The sequence below is a fragment of the Apodemus sylvaticus genome, chromosome 23 (genome assembly GCF_947179515.1).
Source record: "Apodemus sylvaticus chromosome 23, mApoSyl1.1, whole genome shotgun sequence".
Classification (NCBI taxonomy): domain Eukaryota; kingdom Metazoa; phylum Chordata; class Mammalia; order Rodentia; family Muridae; genus Apodemus; species Apodemus sylvaticus.
The window spans coordinates 17238816-17254888 of NC_067494.1; the positions used below are offsets into that span (position 1 = coordinate 17238816).

The 16073-nt window shown below is 47.2% G+C and overlaps 1 pseudogene; it reads left to right on the plus strand.

Moving 5' to 3' along the window:
* Positions 1-398: 398 nt before the first annotated feature.
* The window catches only part of LOC127673529 (ensconsin-like), a 397019-nt pseudogene continuing 381344 nt past the window's right edge, over positions 399-16073 (plus strand).

Consider the following 16073-nt stretch of genomic DNA (forward strand, 5'->3'; position numbering starts at 1 on the left):
GGGAAGAAATTACATTAACTTTATGAAAACACTGAGCGAGTGTATTGACTGTTCTCTTTTGCTGTGATAAAATAACATGACCAAGGCTTGTGATTCCAGAGGGATAACAGTCTATCCTGGCAGGAAGTCACAGCAGGAACTTAACTAGAAGTGGATTACAGACTTCAAAACCCAAGCTTAGCCAAAACTCAAGCTTAGCACACAATTACTTTCCCAGAACTCTAGACCTTGATGAATTAGGCCTTTGTTTTCCTTTTGGCATGCTACCATCAGAAAACTGATGCTTATACCTACACTGTGGAAGCGGTACTGATTAACTATATTGAATGTCTGGAAAGTAGTTAATGGTATCGATGGACTGAATATTTAATTGTTAGACAGTGAGTACAGACTGGGATATGGCTCAGTGTGGAAATTGCTTGATGTGCAAGTGTGAGGAATTCAGACATGAACACGAAAGGTGAGCCTGGCCTCATGGCTGTAACTTTAGCATCGGGGTATAGACGGGTAGGTCCACTGGCTTGTTGGCCGGCTGGCCAGCTGACATGCCAAACTCCAGGTTCAGCAGGAGACCCTATCTGAAAATACAAGGAGAAGAAACGGTTGAGGAAGGGCCGAGTCTACGAAGAACTGCCAAACTGTTCTGCCTCGTGACTGTACCATTTTGCATCCCTATCAATCAGGCATGAGGATTCCAGTGTCTCCATGCCAACACTTTATTTTCTGTGTTGGTTTTATAATACCCAGCTTACTAAACTTGAGTGCTGTCTCAAGGTTTGGGTTTGCATTTCAGTGGCATGGCACGTGTGTTGTAGACTGTGGCAATTGGTAAGCGTTTGGAAAGATGTTTACTACAGACTTCTGTGTCTGCATGTGTGTGTGTGTCACCGTGATCCAGTTCAGGGCCTTGCACATGCAAGTGCTTTTGCACTGAGCCCCATCACCAGCTCAGGCCACATTTAACTCCAGTAACAAAATGTTGCATTGTGGGAGTTACGTGTTTATTCTAGATAATGGCTCCGGGCCATATAGATATAGGTTGCATGTTCAGTCCTTCGTGGCTTTTGGCCTATAGAAATTTTTGTTTGATGTTCATGTGTCAGTTTTTGTATTGTTGCCTGTGCTTTGGGTCCATAATTTAGTAACAGGTCCCATAATAGGAAACTTTTCTGGATATTAGACCCTTTTTACACTTTTAAGACTCATCCATTTTGAGTTCATGTTTGTTGTTTAAAGGTAGAGTCCAGTTTCACTGTTTTTCATGTAAATATCGCACTTCCTCGGTACTGGCTGCTGAAGACTTTCCTTCCCTGGTTGAGAGTCCCCAGGCTCTATGGTTTCTAGACTCTATTCTATCTGATTGGTCTACATGCCCGTACCATGCTGCTTCAACTGTAGCTTTAAAATCAGGAAATCTGAGCGGCCCAGTTGGTTCCTTTTCAGATACTGTAAAGTCCCTGTAGCCTCGAGTGCTTGTGTGCACTCAGCAATGTGAGTGTGGAAAGGGTTCAGAGGAGGGATGATGGTAGCAGTCACCACCCATTAACTCACATCAGCATGGAAACCCCGGGAGTGCCTCTGTGCGTGCCATGCCTAGACCAGCAGCTGGATGTAAGGCAACAGAAGAATTGGAAAGAGAAGGACAGAGCCCCAGTTTGGGTTCCCATGGCCATTGCCAGTTCACTGTCAGCTTGATGAAGACAGTCAAGGGCCCATTTCCTGAGCCCTGACCCAGGAAACCCAGATGGGCAAAGGTAGCCCCAAGTGCCTCACATTGCGTTTCTCTTTCTGAGTTCCCAGTCGGCTCTCCTTGATCTTATTTATGCCACATCAAAATGTTTTTACATGTCACACACCCTCAATTGCAACTCTGGGGAGACAGAGGCAGGTAGATCTCTGTAAGTTCAAAGCCATCCTGGTCTACATAGTAAGTTCCAGAACAGCCAGAGACTCTGTCTCTATAAACACGCGTGCACAGGCATGCACAGACATGCATACATGCACATGCACACATATGCACGCGCACACACACAGACACAGACACACACATGCACGCACACTCACACTCACTCTAGGTGGACTTGATGGCAAGCCCGATGATCCCAGTTCCATCCCCAGAGCCATCCTGCTAGAAGGAGAAAACCAACCCTGACTTTCCCAAGTTGTCCTTCACCCAACACAGGCATGCACTCACGGAGGAATAAACAAATAAGGAAATAAATAAATGTGTGTTTTAAAACGTTTTCCCCCCTTGTTCTGGAAAGACTCAGTGAAGCAGTATTCAGCAAAACAAGATCGGGGAAGTGGGATGGGGTGGGTGGGAGGACAGGGGGAGATAAGTGGGCTTAGGGGACTTCCGGGGAGTGGGGGTCTAGAAAAGGGGAAATCATTTGGAATGTAAATAAAAAATATATCGAATAAAAAATGTTTTAAGAGAAGAAGACAGGACTTACCTTGGTACCTCAGCATGTCTCTTGGGTAGGAGGGTGGGCCCTCCTCCCTAGTTGTAGGCATAAGGGCTTCTCTAAACCCCACTGGGCAGGGAAGCCATGGGCTGCAGCTTTTACCACCCAGAGACTACACCTGTCCTTCAAGGCCCCAACCGCCTTTGAGGAGTCAGCTGGGGCGGAGGGTGGCCATGCAGCTGGATTGATCCAGACCTGGCCCAGCACCATGGGAAGATCTGTTCTGCCCTCAGTCACTTGCAGCTCAGCAGGGCAGCTAGGGTCACATTGCTCCAGAAGCTGGGAGAAGCAGTTAGAGGAACTCAGAAGAGAAGGAGAAAGGGGGCATTGCAACTGTTCACTGGCAGCCCTGGCTGGGTGACATCTGCCTGTCCCTTGTTCCCTAGTACTGGCTTAGCCAGAGGTGCCCAGCCAGCCTCCCTGCTGCCCATAACAGGTCAGAGTCTCAGATCTTTCTCATTTTCCCTCCCTTTCCAGCCTTTGGTCCCTCCATCCTCTGTCCTCCCATCTCCCTCCTCCCCCTCCCTCTGTTCCTCCCTCTGTCCCTCCCTCCCCCCCTCCATCCCTCCCTCTGCTTGAGACACTTCAAGCACTAGGCTCCCTCTTGCTCCCTTCTGATCCCTCCCCACTCTTCCCTAGTGACATCTGAACCTCGGAACCCATCTTTGGTCTTGTCTTCGTAAGTTTGTCCAGATCTCTGGCTGAGTGCTGGGCAGGCATCGGGGAAACCTGGTGCCTGCTCACTGTTGGAACTCTCTAGGAAAGGGTGGCCTACACTTCCTCCCCCTGGCCCATTTCCTTGGGGAGAAAGGGGCCCTTATGTAAGGACTTATCTACAAACGCCACACAAATGGGATTGTGTCTCTGAAATAACAGACATGTGAATGGCTGAGGGAAGGTATTTTCCAAAGCAGAAGAAAGCTGCTAATGAACAGAAAAGTAGGACATGTGCTTAAAGGTCCTTTTAAATGGACTGGTAGTGTGGCTCAGTGGTAGGGCACTTGCTGGTATGAAGCCTGGGGCTTAATCCTCAGCGTGGCAAAAAGAAAAATTACAAAATGTAAAACAAAAGGAGAGACAAGGCAAAGTAATTCCAGGTAATGTCCAGATAGAACACAAAGGCACTTTTAAATAGCTTATACTTTTTTTGTCGTTTATTAATTTTTTTGAGATTATAATATAATAACATCATTTCCCCCTTCCCTTGACTTCCTTCAAATGCTTTTTGACAAAACAAATCAAATCATCCATCAGATCTACTTTATTCCTGTCATCTGTATTGACTCAATTATACACTGTTCAGTTGTTAGCCGAAGGGGCCTTGTCCTGCACTGGAGTAGATATTTGACATAGTTTAGAAATTGTCTTAAGTTCTTAAAAACACTAGATAGTCTGTAGTTTGTCATTGTATGTCATTAATATGAAAATTCTAATTCTTGAGTTTCTCTGAAGCCAGAGCCATAAAAGAGAGCAGGAAAGAGAGCACCTTCCCTTCCATGTTTTCCCCCGGTGCCCGCAGGACTCTGTCTCCTTCTAATCTCAAAGCGAGGTCACCGGCCCCGGCCTGCCTTTGGTGAGTGTGGTGGAGGTGCGTGGGAAGGTCCACCCTGGCGAATCAACTGCTGTGTTTTAGCCAAAGGATCTTTGAACTGGGTCTCCTTAGTGGCTCCTTTTCCACATTGACCACAAACAGAAAAACACTCCTATCAGACCATCAGGTTGGTTGTACACATGGGTGTTCTGGGCTCCGGGAAGCCAATCCTGAGCCGCCCATTGTCCTTGTCTTCTGGCCCAGGCTCCCTTCCAAGTACATGCCTCACCTGCCCGGTGCTCCCCGGCCTGTGTCCTCCCTGCCGCCCTGCTCAGGCAAAGCGCCTTCTGCTCAGGCCCACTCCTTGGCTCCTGGCAACATCTGCCCTTGCAATAGAGAAGGGAAGGCAGAGCCTGAGAAAAAAGACCCGAGAAGAAAGTAGCCAGTGAGCCCCCAATAAAGGGCAGGGCGCCATTAGTGAAGGTGGAGGAGGTCACAGTGGAAGAGAGGACAGCCGTGAAGCCACCTGACCCCAGTAAGAACGGTCCAGCCTGTGCTGGGGTGCGGGTTGGTGCTGGGGTGCGGTCAGGTGCTCTGTGCTTGCCCTGCCCACGAAGGGTTTTATTTAACTCCTTTTTCATTACTGGGTATTGGAAATTCATATTCTCATTCTTTCTCTTCCCCTTCTCCCTCTCTCCTCTCCTCTCTTCTCTTTCTCCCTTACTCCCTCTCTTCTCTTTCTCTCTTCCGCACCACTCTGTATCGTGAATGCACTAACTCATCCTCCTAAATCTCTAAACACAGGTGAAGAGCATCTTCCCAAAGCACTCTTGGGGACAGACGTGTGGCAGGAGCCTGCCTGTCCCTGTCAAGGCTCTTGCTTCCTTGCGTCTAGGGTCTCCCGAGAGCTCTGGGTAGATTCTTTTGAGACACAATCTCACCTTGTACTCAGGCTGTCTCCCAAGTGCTGAGATTAAAGTGTGTGCCACCACACCTTCGAGAAAAGATGACACTTAGCAAAGTTATAGCGGTACACACCTGTGACCCCAAGTCAGGCACCTGGAGCAGGAAGATCGCGAACTGGCTCTGAACAAGCCCCAACTACACCAAAATCCTGTGTCCAAATGGGGACAGTGGCGGGGGTATTTTAAACCTTAATCAGAATAAATGAAAGGAGCCTCTCCATTGGATGCCACCTGCCCAGCCTGAGTCCCGGGTGTGGCCTAGGTGCTAATGATGCCCATTAAAAGGCTTTGATGCTGTGGTTAAATAAGTTACCAAAGCACAGAGATACTTGCAATAAAATGCAAATGGAGAACCTTGCCTTCATTCTGCTCAGAGTCGGGCTTCCCACAGACCCTGCCACTTGGTAGATAGTGCTAACTGATGTAACTGCTATAAAAGAAGTCTTGGTGACAGAGTGTGAGCTGGGTTGGATGTCTCACACATGCAGTTTTGTTATTGTTGCTTGGCTACAGAATATAGTGGAACCGTGAGAACACACTGCGGTATGTGCTCCCTTCTCTTTGAGAACGATGGACCCCAGGCCTGGGGTGTGGGGCACGCCAGTGTTTGTTCTGTTCCTTGGATTTTCATTTCATTCCACTTGGTTCTCTCCTTGTACCTATTTGTACAGCTGCCCCAGCCTCGGCCCTCAGTCCAACCCCGGCCCCTTCTCCAGCTCCGGACACAGCACCATCATCCACCGTGACTGCTGGTGTCGTTCCTAAGACTTCTGCAGGCACTACCGACCCCGAAGAGGCTAGGAGGCTGCTGGCTGAGAAGAGGCACCTGGCCAGAGAGCAAAGGGAGAAGGAGGAGAGGGAGAGGAAGGAGAAGGAGGAGCTGGAGAGGTAAATCTCCCTCAGACCGTCCCTGCCGCCAGAGAAGGCCTGGAGCCTGGTCCCTCCCGCTCCCCTCCAGCATGTGGAGAGTACAGTCCTTTGCCATCCTTGGTTTTCTGATGTTGAATATGGAGCCCAGGACTTGTCTGTGCCAGGCACTCTGTCATCTGAGCCACATCCCCAGAACTATGTTTAAAATCAAATTTTCTTCTGAATAAATAGCAACATATCAACGCGGATAGGAAAATGTTTAGGGGTTGGGGGAAGTTCTATCTAATCAAGTAGTCACATCCATTTTAAGTAGCCTTTTCTGTTCTCTGAATGCTTTGAGCAGGTTTGTACAGACACACACACACATACACACACACACACTGATCCATATGTGCAGATACTGAACACACAAGCAAGTCACATGAAGAGGTTGCGCAGATGCCTATGGTTTCTTCTGTTATAACGCTGTCTGCTGCCTGCATGCGCCTGCAGCCTAGGTGGTGTTCCCTATGACCGGCTGACTGGGAGCAGGAAGACTGGGGCTTGATTACTGATGGCTCTGCACGTTATGCAGGCACCACCCAGAAGTGGGCTGCTGCAGTCTTACAGGGGACAACTCTGAAAGACACTGGTAAGGGGCCATCTTCACATTGGGAGGAACTTCAGGTAGGACACATTTTGTTAGAAGGGGAAATGGCCAGTTAGTTTCTCAACTAGTCACTGACTCATGAGCAGTAGCCCACTGGACTAGCCGGAGGGTGAGGGCCTTGGAAAAAGCATGACTGGAGAATTGGTTAGAAAGACATCTGGAAAAGAGAAGTGTGTGGAGGGATCTCTTCAAATCGGCAAAGGACATGAAGATGTTGTGTCCCCTGTAAACGCTCATCAAAGGTTACTTCAGCTGAGGAGGAGTTCAGCAATCAAGCAGACAGCAGTCTGTTCTGTGGATAGTCAGCTGTTTTCTCAGCTGCAGCTGCTGAGGTGCGCCAGAACCGCCAACAGCAGAACCTAGGCGCTGAGCCCCAGATATGGCGCTATTCCCTGGGGTGACCGTGACATGACTATATCGGACCACTTCCCTCGTGGAAAGGACAACACTTTGTCCTTCCTGGAGTAGAGACTTATTCTGGCTATGGACCCGCCTTTCCTGAACATAAGGTTTCTTCTGCCAAAAGCACCATCCGGGGAAGGGAAAGAATGAGAATATGAATTTCCAATACCCAGTAATGAAAAAGGAGTTAAATAAAACCCTTCGTGGGCAGGGCAAGCACAGAGCACCGGACTGCACCCCAGCACCTGCCCGCACCCCAGCACAGGCTGGTGCCTTCTTACCGGGGTCAGGTGGCTTCGCGGATGTCCCCTCTTCCACTGTGACCTCCTCCACCTTCACTAATCGCGCCCTGCCCTTTATTGGGGGCTCACTGGCTACTTTCTTCTTGGGGTCTTTTTTTCTCAGGCTACGCCTTCCCTTCTCTCTTGCCAGGGCGGATGTTGCCAGGAGCCGAGGACTGGGCCTGAGCTGAAGGAGCTTTGCCTGAGCCGGGCGGCAGGGAGGATGCGGGCTAGGGAGCACCGGGCAGGGGAGACATGGACTTGGAAGAGAGCCTGGGCCAGAAGACAAGGACAAAGGGCAGCTCAGGATTGGCCTCTGGGGGCCACTGCTCAAAACACCACAGCCATGGGCATGGACAGACAGACGGACAGACAGACAGTGTTCTGGTTACAGCCTGTTATAACACTCTGACCTAAAGCAATGTAGAGGAGGAATCAGCTCATTTTGGCACGAGTCTGTCTGTGAGGAAAGCCAGGGTAGCAACTCAAGAAGCCCCCGCCCCCAAGCTGCACCCACTGAGGAATGTGCTCGCCTCACAGGCTCACTCACTGGCTCATGCATTGCTAGCCTTCATAGACAGCAAGCACTGCCTGCAGCTGCCTGTGCTCTGTTACACAGTTAACAGCCAAGACAGTCCCTCACAGACAGGCCCACATTCCAGTCTGATCGAGACAGTCCCTCAGTCCCTCAACTGCGACACTCCCATCTCAGGTCCCGGACTGTCCAGTTGTCCAGTTCGTAGTTAACACTAACTGTGATGATGTGCTGAACCTGGGCCTGGTAAGGCTAGTGTTAGCAGTTGTTCCTGACAGATCTGGGGACCCTCATGCCTGCTGGGGGCCACCCTCTTGGCCGTGCACACCCTTCAGTCCACAAGGAGCTTATATGGCCCGACTTCCTCCTGACCTGATACAGACATTATTAATCTCATTTTCAAAGGTTGTTTTGGTTCTGGAGAGATGGCTTAGCAGTTAAGAGCACTGACTGTTCCTCCAGAGGCCCTGAGCTGGACTCTGCAGGCACCAAGCATACATGTAGAGCCTGAATATGGGGATATACAGGCAAAATTCCCTACATATGGTATTTTGTGTTAGATTTCTTATTCAGGTTTAATTACTTAACATTCATGGTAATTGCTAAAAATAATCTATGTTCAGATATTCAAGTCTCCCCCTTTAAAAATGAACTGTAGACTCTCTGGAAAAGCAAGTCACCACCCAAATATCATTGGTTTATCGCTGCTTCTGACAAAAATGAAGCCATAGGGGGTTGGGGCGCAGAGCAGCAAAGGTTCCATAGCCATGGTAGACTGTGGCTTCCTCCGGGGCTTTGACCTGTTGCCCTTGCCAGACCTGGCCTCTCTTCAAAGAAGCGCCTTCCTTCATGTCTTTTCCCAGACAAAAGATAGAGGAGTTGTCCCGAAGGGTGGCTGAGGAGGGAAGTCGCCGGGAAGAAGAAGCCCGCAGGCTGGAAGCAGATCAGGTGTGAGAGAAGGAGGAGATGGTGCTGTGGCTGGCGGAGGAGGAGCAGGAGCAGTTGGAGAGGGAGGAGGTGGAGTGCCTGCAGAAGCAGGTGTGCGCCCTGCCCCAGCCCAGCTGGGGTTGTGCCCAGATGAATGGGGTGCAGAGCGGGTGTGGGCTGCCCCAGCCAGGGGCCCTTTGCACAGGAGCTGGGTTCAGAGCCCAAGCTGGCAGCTGCTCCACAGGGGTTCGCTCTCAGATGGTCAGGGCTGCTAAGCAGAAGAGGGGTTTGCAAAGGTGGGCAGTTGCTGAGTAAGGTGTGGGGAGCAGGGTTGCCAGACCGGGCATCAGCAGTGGTAGTTATCTGTTTCCAGAAAGAAGAGGAAGCCAGAATCCGGGAGTAGGCAGAGAGGGCTCGGCAGGAAAGGGAGAAGCATTTCCAGAAAGAAGAGCAGGAGCGCCTGGAGTGGAAGAAGGTAGGGCCTGGGCCAGGGTCGGAACCACAACCACATGGTTCTGCCTCCTTCCTGGGTCTCCAGTTGCCTGAAGCTGAGAACAAAAGGTCAGGAACAAAATGTCCTACCCTTGTCCAAGAAATGGCCCTCGGTATTAATTCCAAGAAAGCCGCCAGAATTTCCTACTTCCCCAAAGCATGTTGTCCTATCACAGCAGTTAAAATGGTTCCAACCTCTATTAATAACTCCAATTAGGACGAAGAACAGTGAATTATATTTTCTCCATGTTTTAATAATCTGCTACTGTTTTGTATCTCATCGGCCTTCTGTGTGCTTTTTTGCAGCGACTTGAAGAGATTATGAGAAGAACCAGGAGGATGGAGGCAGCCAATAAGGTGCTGGCGTGGCCTTTCTAGCACTCTTCTGATGTGGGAGGCAGGGCCCTCAGGCTGGCCTCACTGACCTTGACCTTGATCATATAATGCCTGCCTATTTCCCAAGGGCTGGGGACTGCTGACCTGGGCCCTGCTGGCTCTGATTTTATTTCCTTTCCAGTCACCTCCCTGCTTAGCGATCAAACCTAGGCCCTCACAGGTACTCCAGTGAGCACTCTACCACTAGGAACGTCCCTTTAAAATTCTTATATTGGTTTCTTTCTCTTTTTAGAAAACCACTGAGCAAAGAAATGGTGATGTAGCCAAAGGAGTTCTCGCTGGAGAGACAGGTACTTCTTCTGTCAGCGCACATGTGCATGTGTGTGCCCACAGAGGCCAGGAGAGGATGTCAGATCTCCTGGAGTTAGTTCCAGCTGGCTGCAAACTGCCTGGTGTGGCTGATTGTAACTGCTGAGCCATCTCTCCAGCCCCTAAGGCAATGGTTTGCAGCCTGAGGGTCACACTCTCTTAGGGGATCAGATAGCCAATATTTACATCATGATTCATAACAGTAGCAAAATTACAGTTATGAAGCAGCAAAAATATTTTTGGTTGAGATGGATGGCCACAGCATGAGGAACTGTCTGAAAGGGTTTCAGCCTTAGGAAGGCCGAGAGCCCCTGGTCTAATGGGTGACTTTAAATGTACACATCTTGATAGGATTTTGTCTGTTTGGGGATTTTGTTTAAACTAGTTTAAACTGTCTCATTCTGTAGTTTCTGTACAGTCTAGATCTGGATTCTCGGTGCACCTGAGGAAAATCTCGAACTCCTTGTCTTCCTTCCTCAGACTCCCAAGTGCTAGTGTTACTGGGCCTGCATTACTACCCCCCAGCTGAAATTTACACATCCATTACTTGTATTTATGATAAGTCTTAGAATAAAAGATTTAAACATCATCTCTCTTAAACCTGACTTCAAGAGAGAGTTACATTTTAAAACATGCTGATTTCATCATAACTTGTTATTCAACTTGTAACTGTGGTCTTTGGGCAAGTTACTGTTTCTTGGAAATCTTAAAACAAAAGTAGCTTAAATAAAAATGCAATCAGCCTTCATTTCTGTAGTCCCATCTAGGATCAGTTTCATATCTGTGTGAGGGTCTTGGACAGTGGCAATCTCGTGCTTGGTCACTGACGCACTAGTTGCTCTGTCCAGAGAGCATTCCTGTGTTAACCCTGTCACCACAGATCTGCTTTGCTTTGTTTTGCTCAGAATTGAATCTCCAGCCATCCCAGAGCGCCAGCTCCCCCAGCCCCACTGCGTAACATGGTGTTTCGAAGACCGTTACTGCCAACATAGGCAGTCAAGGATTATCAGACATTTTAAGATAGCCCACCCTAGGTTTGAGTCAGATGTCAATAGGGTTGCCTTAAGCTGGACTCCTAATGCTGAGTCGCAAATTAGGTGGTAAAGCGAGGGACACACACTGTGGGCCTCCATTTGTGCAGTCACATACTTCTAAGTGTGACTGAATTCAACTGAGTTTGTGAAGCGTGGCTTCCTCTTCTATGGTGATTTGCTTTGAATCCTTCAGTAAAAGTGTTCTGTGTCAGCCAGTCAAGTCAGTCAGCCACTTCATCAGTTGGTTTGATTTCAGTGTTTATGTCCAGAACTAACTTAGTACAAACAAAAGCAATAGTAACAGTTATTTCTGCCCTTCAGTGAAAACTTTGCTTGTGTTAACATTTAGTAGCCTGTCAGGCAGGACCTGTTATCCAGGAAGGATTAGGGTTTCCCTTGCCCAGGTTCCCACAGGCAGTGAGTTGTACTGTCAGGTGAGAGATCCAGGTTCTGGTCCTAGAGGATGGTTTGATGGCGGCATGTTAGTAAATGTTTGCTCCCCTTGTGTATGCAGAGGTGTCTGCACTGCCACAGATGAACTCTCCAGGAAACGGAGAGTCTGCAGAGAGCCTACAAGGAGTCGCTTCACAGTTGTCCAAAGGAACCACAGAGAGGTGAGCTCAGCAACTGAGGCCTTTTTCACTGAGGGAGGATGTGTGTGTGTGTGTGTGTGTGTGTGTGTGTGTGTGTGTTACAAAGTGCCATGTTCACCCCACCCAGGTAGAATGCCAGAATTTAACAGGAAGGTTTATTTTTCTCCTTAATTTTTTGTAGAACTTGTATCTCTAAGAAAAGGGGAGTCCCTTTTTCTTTACTCCTCATGGTGAGATCTGAGTGTATTGTAAGGACAATAACCAACAGCTGGCCGACCTCACCGGTGCAGGCTGGCCACCCTGGCATCTTGGAAATCTAAAGCAGAATTAAAAATGCAAGGCCATGTGGGCCACAGAGAGAGCTCAAAGCAGAACGGTCTGTGGAGAACAGAGATGGAGAGGAAGGGGAAGGGGGTCCCGTTCATCCTGTACCAAGAGTACTTTGAATGCCAGTTTCTGATGTACAGAAAAGCTGGGTATAGTAACCCCAGGACTTAAGGAAACTGAGGCAGGAGATTGTTGGAGATCTGAGACTGGTCAGCACCATGGTGCAAGACTGATTAAACCCAACACAAATAGGATGGTTGGTTCGTGACTGATTCCAGCACGTAGGAGACTAAAGAAGTTGGGTTTGAGGCCAGCCTGGGCTACAGAGTGAGACCCACCCACCCCCAACTCGACAACAAGGAAAAACACGTGAAACACAAACAAGAAAAGTAGATCACGGTGGCACACACTTGTAATCCCAGAACTTGGAATATTGAGACAGGGGTATCTGATATTCAAGGTTACCCTGCCTCTGCCTCACCTCTAGGTTGAAATCCTGTCTTCATGCAGGGACAATGAGAACTAATTTGCATCTTCACCAGCCATGTATAAGGATTCAACCCCCACCCCCATCCCCCCTAGCCCCCCACCCCACCCTGTCCCCCACCCACTGCATCCCTGCCAGGATCTTCCTCAAGCCCCGAGCCCTCTCCTCACCCATATTCTTTCTGCATAACAGATTCCCCTTGAAAAGCATAGAGAATTTTATGGGCATCAGGTTCTCAGACTGGTTGACCTGTCACTCACTGTGTAGACCAGGCTAGCCTCATTTGCAGAGATTCCCCTGCCTCTGCCTCCTAAGTGCTAGCACTGTAGGTGTCTACCACCATGCCCAGACTCACATAGAGTTGAAAAAGGGTGGGACCAGTAAAATGGTCAGCAGGTAGAAGTGAGGGTCACCAATCCTGATGACCTGAGTATATAATCCAGCCAAGATTGGAAGGTTCCTATGTCCCTGGATTCTGATGGTCTCATTTAAGCCTGGTGGTGTTGGGACAGATGTTAGGTTCTCCTCACCTCTGATCCTATGATCCTAGATGTGTTAGAGAACCTGAAAGTGTCGAGTCCTCTGGATGTTTGTTATGGGACTGGCTGCAGAGTTTGTATCCAAGGTAAACTAGCCCAGACTGGAAGGCTACACGGCCTTACATTTTTTTTATTTTTTTATTATTATTATTGAATATCTTCTCAATTTATATTGCCAACAGTAAAACCTTTCCCAATTTCTCCCCTCCCAAAAGTGTCCCTCCCCAAATATTCCCAAACCCTCCTCCAATCCCCTGCATCCATGTATGTGCCACTCTACCCAACACACTCCCACCCCTCCACCACACCCATCAATTTCCCTTTGTTGGGGCCTCTATTGAGCCTTTACTTACATACAACTAGTTGTTAAAATATTGAGTGGTTTAGCCAGGCTAGCATTGTAATTTTTTGACAAAGTTAATAAACGTCACAGCCCTTCAAACCCAATCCACATCATGTAGGTCACATATATGAGTTCTATAATGAGATTAATGAGTTATATAATTAGGAGATGCCTGAGGTATTTCCTTGCATGAAGAAAGAATTGAATGCTAGGAAGGACAGAATCCATGGAGACAGTAAAAGTAGCACCTGTATTCTTATAGGATAGTTGATACCTAAGGCTAGAATTCTTTTGAGAGGGTTCTGCTTTAGGTATTTTATAGGGCCCCTGTGTCCTCCCTTCCCTTATGGTTTCAGCTCCCACAATGAGTCTCATAATGTATTCTGGGAATAAGAAGGCTTATATAAGGAAGCCTGCTCTCCATTTTCTAGTCTACCTATGTCCATCTAAATTGCCTTCATGCCCCATCTCAGAGATTGACACTAAGTGTTGTCAGGAAAGTGGGTGATGACCCCCCAGATGCTTCATTCTGTGAGGGGGCATAATCCAGGGGATTGTCAGTCCAAGAGAGGGGGAACTCCCATGAGGAGTTCTGGAACTGCTCCTATTTTGACAGGCAGTATATATCTGAGGCTCCATTTAAAGGGCCATCGGTAGAAGTAGAAGGGCAGAAGGGAGAGAGAGAATACTAGAGGCCACTGCATAAAAAACTAAATAGGTGACTGTTTTCTGAAATGTTGCGTGTAGTAGCACCTGAAGCAAGGCTGGTCTGGAGAGTGATGAACCCAGGATCTTCTTTCAGACACTTTGGTAGCTCTTGGGCTGACCAGACACACACTGAGGTCTTTTTCACATGACTTGTAAAGAGGGAGAAAGAAAATCCATTTAACCTAAGACTCAAATGACAGTTAAAACTAGGGGGATTATCTCTCTTGGTTACAGGTCGATAAGGCAGTGCTGAGTTGTATCAAGGATGTGACATTCTATGTCTGGGCAGCATTTTTCTTATCAAGAAGAAAATGACTAAGGAGAAATGGTTGTCTGAACAACATCTCATATGGTCTTAAACCTAATGTCTAGGGAGTACGGTACCTTAAACTGTTCAAGAAATATGCCAATCATTTTATTTTTTGTTTGAGACCATACAGGTGGACAGCATTAGCTATACTTATTTATCTTGAATTGGCAAGGCCAGGAGAAGATATGGTCCTTGGGGGTTACTTGAACATGAGAGCATCTAAGCTTCCTTCTACAACTATGCTCATTCTATGTGAGGATAATTCTAAGGCCATGCTTAGCCATGTCTATTTTAAACATTCAGGAAAGATCTAAGAAGGGTCCTGTAAAGACAGACATTCCTCTTTGTAGAGTGGACTGTGGTTTGAGTGCACTAGGTGGACACTCTATGGCCGCCCTGTACAAAGAAAAGGTGATTCCTCACAGTTAAATAACACTTTTCAAGAGATATATGTGGGGCCTACATGACCTTAGATGCCAAGGAGGAATATATTGTCCTATTTAATGAAATTTGATTTGATTTGATTTGATGGTTTTCTGGTTCTACACTTCTGGAATAAGAAAGTATTGTACTTGTGTTTAATTGTATGAGCGTCCACATCCCACACTATCTAGATAGCACTAGATATAAGTCACTGTACTTCAAGAACCTAATCATGAACTGTCCACATGCAAAACATTAGTAAAAACAGATAAAGCAAATTATAAAAATGTACCTGAACCATACATTGTAATTCTTGTCATCTTGGGGTGCCCTCTGTCTTTTGGGGTCACACCTTCCTCTGACTAGTTGTGTCAGGTGACAAGCAGCAGCACAGGGTCCAGAGGCATGTGCCAATTCTCTTCTTCCATTTGGCCCAGGCCCTAGGCTGCAGGTATCTTGGAGTGAAAGGTCTCTTTCTTTCTGGGTCACTTGATTGCTTTTGGCAAGATGGCCATTTTTACTATATTAATCTGGCCAAACCACAAGCATGGGAGATTTTTCCATCTTCAGAGGGCTTCTTCGATTTAATTCTTCTGAGACTTAAAGTTCTTGTTATAGGGATCTTTCACTTGTTTGGTTAGAATCACTCCAAGATATTTTATATAGTTTGTGACTATCTTGAATGGTGTCATTTACCTAATTTCGTTCTCAGCCTGTTTATCCTTTGAGTACAGGAAGGCTACTGATTTGATTGAGTTAATTTTATATCCAGCTACTTTGCTGAAGTTGTTTATCAGCTGTAGGAGTTCTCTGGTGAAGTTTTTGGGCTTACTTAAATATCCTAGCATTTCATCAGCAAATAGTGATAGTTTGATTTCTTCTGTTCCAATTTGTATTCCTTTGAACTCCTTTGGTTGTCTAATTGCTCTGACTAGAACTTCAAGTACTATATTGAATAGATAGGGAGAGAGGGGGCAGCCTTGTCTAATCCCTGATTTTAGTGGGATTGCTTCAAGTTTCTGTCCATTTAGTTTGATGTTGGCTGCTGGTTTGCTGTATATTGCTTTTATTATGCTTAGTTATGGACCTTGAATTCCTCTTTTTTCCAAGACTTTTAACATGAAGGGATGCTGAATTTTGTCAAATGTGTTTTCAGCATCTAATGAAATGACCTCGTGGTTTTTTCATTTCAGTTTATTTATGTAGTGGGTTACATTGATGGATTTCCATGTATTGAACCATCCCTCTCTCCCTGGGAAGAAGCTTACTTCAGAGTGTTTAATGATCTTTTTGATGCATTCTTGGATTAGTTTGGCACCAATTGTATTGAGTATTTTTTCCTGGGTTTTCATAGGGGAAACTTATCTGAAGTTCTCTTTCTTTGTTGGATCTTTGTGTGGTTTTGGTATCAGCGTAATTGTGGCTTCATAGAACAAGTTGAGTAGTGTTCCTTCTGTTTCTATTTTGCACAGTAGTTTCAAGAGTAT